Source organism: Gracilinanus agilis, chromosome X (assembly GCF_016433145.1).
Source record: "Gracilinanus agilis isolate LMUSP501 chromosome X, AgileGrace, whole genome shotgun sequence".
Classification (NCBI taxonomy): domain Eukaryota; kingdom Metazoa; phylum Chordata; class Mammalia; order Didelphimorphia; family Didelphidae; genus Gracilinanus; species Gracilinanus agilis.
The window spans coordinates 43835204-43843162 of NC_058136.1; positions in this window are offsets into that span (position 1 = coordinate 43835204).

The window sequence follows — 7959 nt, forward strand, 5'->3', positions numbered from 1 at the left end:
GCCCCCTGAGTCTTCTCTTCTCCATTACAAATCAGTCAGGAGAGCAGGATTCTAGTGAAACATCAACCACTAAACTTTCCTTGGGCAAGTCATTTAACTTAAGATCTCAATTTTCTCACCTATAAAATGGGCTATAAGAATACACGTTCTCTTTTCTGCTGTCCTTACAGGACGCTGTGAGAATAAAATAACAAGTTGGATTGCATCTTGAAAAAGTGAAAAGAGCTATGCAAATACAAGATATTACCATTTTTTGCCATTATAATGAACATCAGTGTTTCATACAGAGCTAAAGCCATTAGTTGCTGAAGATCCAGCTGTCTGCAACGATCCTTTTTTTTGGCATTCAGACGTGGAATATAGCCATTTTTAAAATAAATTGCCCACCATGCTGGGATATCAAAGACAAAGATAAAATATCGTTCCTGCTCTCAAAGAAATTCAGATGCTACATGGGGAGCCAACCACAAGACAATAAAAGGGCCATCGGAGTGGTACAAAAAAGGGGCCGTTGGTGTGTTTGGAGGAGGGAGAGGTGACATACAGTTGGAGAAATCTTAGAAGGCTTCATGAAACAGATAGCATTTCACCTGAGTTTTACATTGTGAGTAGGATTTTGACAAGTCAATATATTTCTTAATTGCAGGAGTGTTTTGTTTGGTTTTAGCCTGAATTATTGTCACTTGAGCTTGTAGTCTTTTTAGAGACTGTAATCCTATGGCATCTACAGTAATGGTGCCCAATATCCTGGATAGGAGTGGCCGATGAAGTCAGCCCTTAAGTACCCTTTTAATTTTAGTTTCTATTATTGTATTTAGGCCTCTCCCAGGTGGTCTAGCCTCTGACTACATCCTCCTTCCCAAGCCTCGATGTAGTCAGTCAGTTGTTCTTTACCTGTGCTCCCACATTCTTGAGTTTGATAGAAATCGCCGATCTTGGTGTCTTTCTAAGAGACAGTACTCCCAAAGCACCAGAGCTTGGTTCTATGGAGTGTGTGCATGACTCAGGGGGGTGTTAAGAATAATACAGTCTCCCTTGCCCTGATTAAAGACATGTTCTATTAAGTATCTTGGTAGTTCTGTGTTTTTAGCACTTTGAGGCAGGTTATCCCATTTGACTGTCACAATAATCTTGTGAAGGGGCTGCCATTATTATACCCATTTTACAGATGAGGAAACTAAAGCCAAGTCACTTTTCCAGCTCTTTCGGACTAAAACCCACACTCTACTGAATGTGCCACCTAGCTGCCTGTGTGCCTGATAAATGAATCTCGTAGGCCTTAGAATAAGTGTGGAGAAATCTGTTCAACAATAGTGATGGTATACGGGAATCATGCTCCTATACATATTCTGAGAAAATCTGGCTGTGACTGAGGGTTCACCTGTGAGTTATTAAGACCTAAGGGATAAACAAAGGCAGAGAAGAATCACTAACTCTGGTCATTTCAGAACATAAGATGGAGACCAAGAGAAGTACCAAGAAAAGACTGACTCTCCTCAGCTTTCCCTCCTGCACTTGTCTATCTATAGATACTAAATTACAATCGGCTATCTTGATATTCAGATGTCCCCAGTATGCTGTACTGAGTTTTAGCCTAGATAACCTTAAAGGTTTCTTCCAGCTCTAAATCTCTAACCTTAAATCTTTAATTTATGGGGGCAGCTGGATAGCTCAGTGGATGGAGAGCCAGGCCTAGAGATGGGTGGTCCTAGGTTCAAATCTGGCCTCAGACACTTCCCAGCTGTGTGACCCTGGTCAAGTCACTTAACCCCCATTGCCTACCCTTACCACTCTTTCGCCTAGGAGCCAATCCACAATATTGACTCCAAGATGTAAGGTGAGGGTTTAAAAAAATCTTTAATTTATAATAATAAAGAATATTTCTTTTAGAAAACACACACACATAAATGACAACAAGATATACACACACTGAATTAATTTTCACCTACTCAACTTTATAGGCCTTTTCTGCCTTTACTTTGGACTTTCTAGGCTTTGTCCCCACGCTTCAGCTGCCTTCTCGCCCGGGAAGATCCCTCAACCAATGAAGTCTTCTCATCCTGGAATAATTCTTTGCCTCTGTTCTTTCCATCGGTAAACTCTTCCTGGAATCTCCTTTTCCAGGAAGGACCCACGTCAACTATCCTTCATCCCTCTCCCAATACTGCTTCTGCCTCTTCCACTTCTCACCTACTTCTCCATTCCTTTTGTGTTTCCCCCAGTTATTAGAATGGAAGTTCTTGAAGACAAGGAGTGTCTTTTTTGGTGGTTGTTGTTCATATTTGTATCTTCGAAATTTCACAAAGTATCATCATATAGTAAGGGCTTAATAAATGTTTGTTGACTGGACTTCAATCCTACTGGATTAACTTTGTATTCAAGCGAGATACAATTTTCCCATCTTTTAAAATGTATTTGTTTCTTCAAAAGCATTCTGTTGGCTTCAGTGAATGATAGCTAAAACTTCTTTCCGAACTTGTGATTATGAACTCCTCACCCACCTGCACACAACGCTTTGCTTTGGCATTTCATTTCACAAAGCAAATCGGTTAAGAGAATTTGCCATATATTTTTTTCTTCTTCATTTCAAAAATAGTTATAATGTGTGAACAAGTCAAAAGCCAGATGCCACAGCAAAAAATCATAGGGGTGAATTCCATTTCATAATTAATGGAGATTCATTCCCCAAAATAATTTCTGAGTTTTCTAATAACTTCAACTGTCATGGAAATTAAACTCCATTTGACATATCTTCCTACCCAAGCGATGATTTTTCGACTTGTACTCCATAATGATCTTTTACATTCAGTGTTATAATAAGTTTTCAAAGGAGAAAGCTAGCGTAATTGGAAAGAAGACTGGTGACCTTACCCTGTTCAAAAATGTTATCTCTCAGTCATTTTAAATTATTTTGAAACCAGATAATTGGTTCATCTAAAAGTCTCTGTTTAGGTCTATTAAAAAGAAAAGTAAAATTTGTTAGGAAGGAATTTATATCCTACACGGTTTATTTAAGTAGCATTTTAGCACATTAGCCTATAACTCCAACATCCAGGTAAATGGCGGACAAGAGTTTTCTAAATAGACCCAGTTTCCACAGTAAAAATGCCTTCTACCCATTGCACTGGACAAATTAATTGAGATTCCAAATGAATAGAAATTTCAAGCCCTCTCTTCTTCCCCTTGCTCTTCCTCGCCTTGCCTTGGCTCTCTTGCCCAAACATTGATCCTTTCCCATTCCACTGCCATAAATCAAGCTGAACCAGCTAATCAAGAGCACCAAAGATAATACAGAGTTTATGAAAACGCAATGTAGAGATTTTCCATGAATTTATATTTTTAAAAGGCCACCGTGATGGCGTAAAAACCACCATGAGCCTTTTTTTAAAGGTACTGTGCTGGCCTTCTAATATGAGGAAGAATCAGTACTGTTCTGCAAAAGCCTGTGCGACTATAAAGCCTCCAAGTCAGTACTCCATCTTCATCATGTTGTTAATTTAGTGGCATGCATCAAGCCCCCCTGAAAATGGAAGGGCCAAACCTTTCCTGTTTCCTGTTTCCTTACTTAACATAGATGGGTACTCTATGGATGATCCAAACTCTACTGCTCTTCTCTCCCTACTTCATCCCAACCTCCTAGAAAAATATGTAAAGATGTAGCACAAATGAATTATTAAGTGTCACTATGAGGCCCTGGGCAAGGGATGTCACTGGTATGAGGAGATGCCAGTAAATATTAGCACATGCTCTGTAGCTTACACTCAGAGAGTCTTACGAGGGCACTGAGCAGTTGAGTAACTTGTTCATGTTGAGTAACATAACCAGCCTAACTAGGCGACATGTAGGGAGTGCAGTGGATAGCGTGGTGAGCCTGAAGTCAGGAATACGAATTCAAATCTGAATCAGACAGTTACTAACTGTGGGATGCTGGACAAGTCACTTAATTTTTCTCTTCCTCAATTTCCCTCACTGTCAAATGGGGATAACAACAGCATCTACCTCACAGGGTTATTGTGAGGACTGAATGAGAGAAAATTTGTAAGGTATCTGACATGAGAAAATTTGCAAAGAACCTGACATGTGGGAGGCGCTATATAAATGCTTATTCCCACAGAAGGAAATAAAGGATATTTAATGAAATAGAGGCCTTTCAAGCACTCCTGATGAAAAGACAAGAGCTAAATAGAAAATCTCACATTTAAACACAAGGCTCAAAAGAAACATAAAAAGGAAAACACGAAAGAGAAATCATCAGAGACCTCAAAGGGTTAAACTATTTATATTCCTACGTAGGAAGATGATACATATAACGCCTAAGAACTTTGTCATTACTAAGAAGTCTACACACACGGAGGTAAGGCATATGCCAATTATATTGGGATGATTTCAAAAAATGAAGGGGTGAGAAAGTGGAATGCACTTGGAGAAGGGGAAAGGGAAAGGAAGAATGAGAGAAATTCTCTCACATAAGAGAGGCACCCACGGAAGACATTTTATAGTAGAGGAGAAAATAAGGGGAGAAGCAGGCAAGGCTTGAACCTCATTCTCACGTGAAATGACTTAAAGAGAGAAGAATACACACATACCCTCAGTTAGGTATTGAAGTCTATCTTCGTCCACCAAAGAAAGGTGATACAAAAAGGGGGTAAATGGGATAATGAAAAGGAGAGTGAATTAAGGGAGGTAGTTATCATGAAAAAAAAACAAGAGGATAAGGGGAGGGAGGGAGGGAGAGAGAAAAGGGAGGGGAGAGAGGGAAGGGAGGGGAGAAGAGAGAGAGAGAGAGAGAGAGAGAGAGAGAGAGAGAGAGAGAGAGAAGAGAAGAGAAGNTGTGGTAATATCATAGAATCATAAGACCATAATAGTAGAACTGGAAGGGCCCTTACAAGTCATCAGGTACCACCACTTCATTTTTCAGATTAAGGCACTGAGACATAGAGGTTAAGTTACTTACCAATTGTCACACAGTGTACAAACTGAGATTAGAACATCTTCCTGATGTAATGTCCAGCAAGCACCTACCTTATAGGTGTTGTGAAGATTAAATGAGATAACATACAGAAAGCATTTTGTAAACCATAAACTGCTATATAAATGTTAGCTGTCATTATCATTATCATCACTGTTATTTTCATTCCATGTTGCTGAAAGAGAAAGAACTAAAAGAGGAGATGAAAAGGGAGAGAGAGAGAGAGAGAGAGAGAGAGAGAGAGAGAGAGAGAGAGAGAGAGAGAGAGAGAGAGAGAGTGTGTGAGAGAGAGAGAGAGAGAGGGAAAGAAACAAACAGAAGAAAACAGGACAGAGAGAAATATACAGCAATCATATAAAATTGTGAATGGGATTGGGATGAGCTCTCCCCAAAATGGAAGCAGTGAGTAGGATGGATTAAAAGAAATTGAAAAAGCCATAAATTAACTCTCTAAGAAAAAATCCCAAGGACCAGTTTGAGTTACAAGTGATTTTCTATCAAACATCTAAAGAATAATGAATTCCAAGACTATATAAACTAACGGAAAAATAGGTAAAGAACCAAATTCCTTCTATGATACAAATTTCATCTAGATACCTAAATTAAGGAGTGCAAAATTAGAGAAAGTTAATAGAAGGCCAATTTCCCTAATGAAGAGTGAGGCAAAAAAAATAAGTTAAATACGAACAAGCAGATTACAGCAACATATTATGAGGATCATACAATGGCCATGTGAGATTAATACCAGGAATATAGGGCTGATTCAATATTAGGAAAACTATCGGCAGAACTGATCATGTTAAAAACAAAAATTGTACAATGATATCAAAAGATGCAGAAATTTTTTTGACAAAATGCAAAACCCATTCCTATTAAAACCACTACAAAGTATAAGGATAAATAGAGCTTTTCTTAAAATAATTAATAACATCCATCTAAAACCAAGAACAAACATTATCTGTAATGGGAATAAACTTGAAGTCTTCCCAGTAAAATCAGGGGTGAAGCATGCCTATCCATTATCACCACCATTATTCAATATTGTACTAAAATAGTAGCTATAGCAATAAGACAAGAAAACGAAACTGAAGGAATAAGAATAGGCGATGGGAAAACAAAGCTATTACTCTTGCCAATAAGATGATAGTATACTTAGAGAATGAAACTTTAGGAAAGTTGCAGGATATAAAATAAACTCACATAAAACATTAGCATTTCTAGATATTACCAATAAAATCCAGCGCAAAGAAATAGGAAGAAAAATTCTATTTGAAATAATATAAATTATTTGGCAGTCTACCCATCTTCCAAGACAAGCTCAGGAACTATATGAACCCAATTACAAAACACTTTTCACACACATAAGACAGATTTAAAGAACTGGAGAAAGAGTCATTGCCCATGGGTGGACTGAGACAATATAATTAAAATGACAAATCTACTTAAATTAATTTACTTAATCTGTGCCATACCAAACTACCAAAGAATCATTCTATAGATCGAGAAAAAAATAAAAATCATATGGAAGAACAAAAGGTCAAGAATATCAGTATAATCAATGGAAGGCAGTCTAGCAGAATCAGATTTCAAACTATATGACAAAGTAGTAATGATCAAAACAACCTGATGCATGCTAAGAAATAGCAGTGGATCAGTAGAATAGATTAGGTATATAATACACAGTAGTAAATGACCATTGGTATGTAATGTTTGGTAAACCCAAAGATCTCAGCTTCTGGGACATGAACTCACTATTTGACAAAAACTGCTGGGACAGTTAGAAAGCAGTTTGGCAGAGCAACATGTCATACCGTATACTAAGATGAGATCAAAATTGGTATGTAATTTGGACATAAAGGGTGACGTCATAAGCAAATTAGGGGATCATAGAAAATTCTACTCGTCAGATCTCGGGATAAGGGAGAAATTTATGACTGAACAAAAGACAGAGAATCAAAGAAAGTACAATGGAAAATGTTGATTGTAAAATTCAAAAGTTTTTGCACAAATAAAATCAATGTAGTCAAAATTAGAAGGTAACAGGAAAATGAGAACAAATTTACAATGTTACGTTGATAAATGCCTCGTTTCTCAAATATATTGGGACTGGAGCCAAATTTATACAAATAAGAGCCATTCCACAACTGACAAGTGGACAAAGTAGAGGAACAGGCAGTTTTCGGAAAGATAAATCAAAGCTATCTAAGGTCATATGAAAAATGCTCTAAACCACTATTGATTAGAGAAATGCAAATTAAAACAACTTCAAGGTACCACTTCATATCTATCAAGTTGGCTAACATCACAGAAAATGAAAATGACAAATGATGGAAAAATAGGGACTCTAATGTAATGCACTTTTGGTGCAATTATGAACTGGTCCAACAATTCTGGTAAACAATTTGAAACTGTCCAAAGGACTATCAAATTGTGCATACACTTTGATGTAGCAATACCAATACTAGGCCTTTATTGCAAAGAGATAAAAGAAAAAGATAAAGGACTTACATATACTAAAATATTTAAAGCAGCTCTTTTTGTGGTGGAAAAGGATTGGAAATTGATGAAATGCTCATCATTTGGGGAATGGCTGAACAAATTGTGGCATATGACTGTGATAGAATTTTTCTTGTTCACGTGTATCTAGTTCTTTGTGACTCTAGGGTTTTCTTGGCCAAAGATACTGGAGTAGTATGTCATTTTCTTCTTCAGCTTATTTTACAGACGAGGAAACTGAGGTAAACCGGGTTAAATTGACTTGCCTAGGGTCAAATAGCTAGTAAGTGTCTGAGGCTGGATTTGCATTCAACGAGAGGAGAATTCTTGGCTCCAGACCTGGTGCTCTATCCATTGTGCCACCTAGCTTCCCTTCGTGAGGTGTCCTCTTATAGCACTATTTTGCTATAAGAAGGACAAGGGGGATGCTTTCAGAAAAACCTGGGAAGACCTTTATGAACTGATGTAGAGGGAAGTGAGCAAAACTAGGAGAT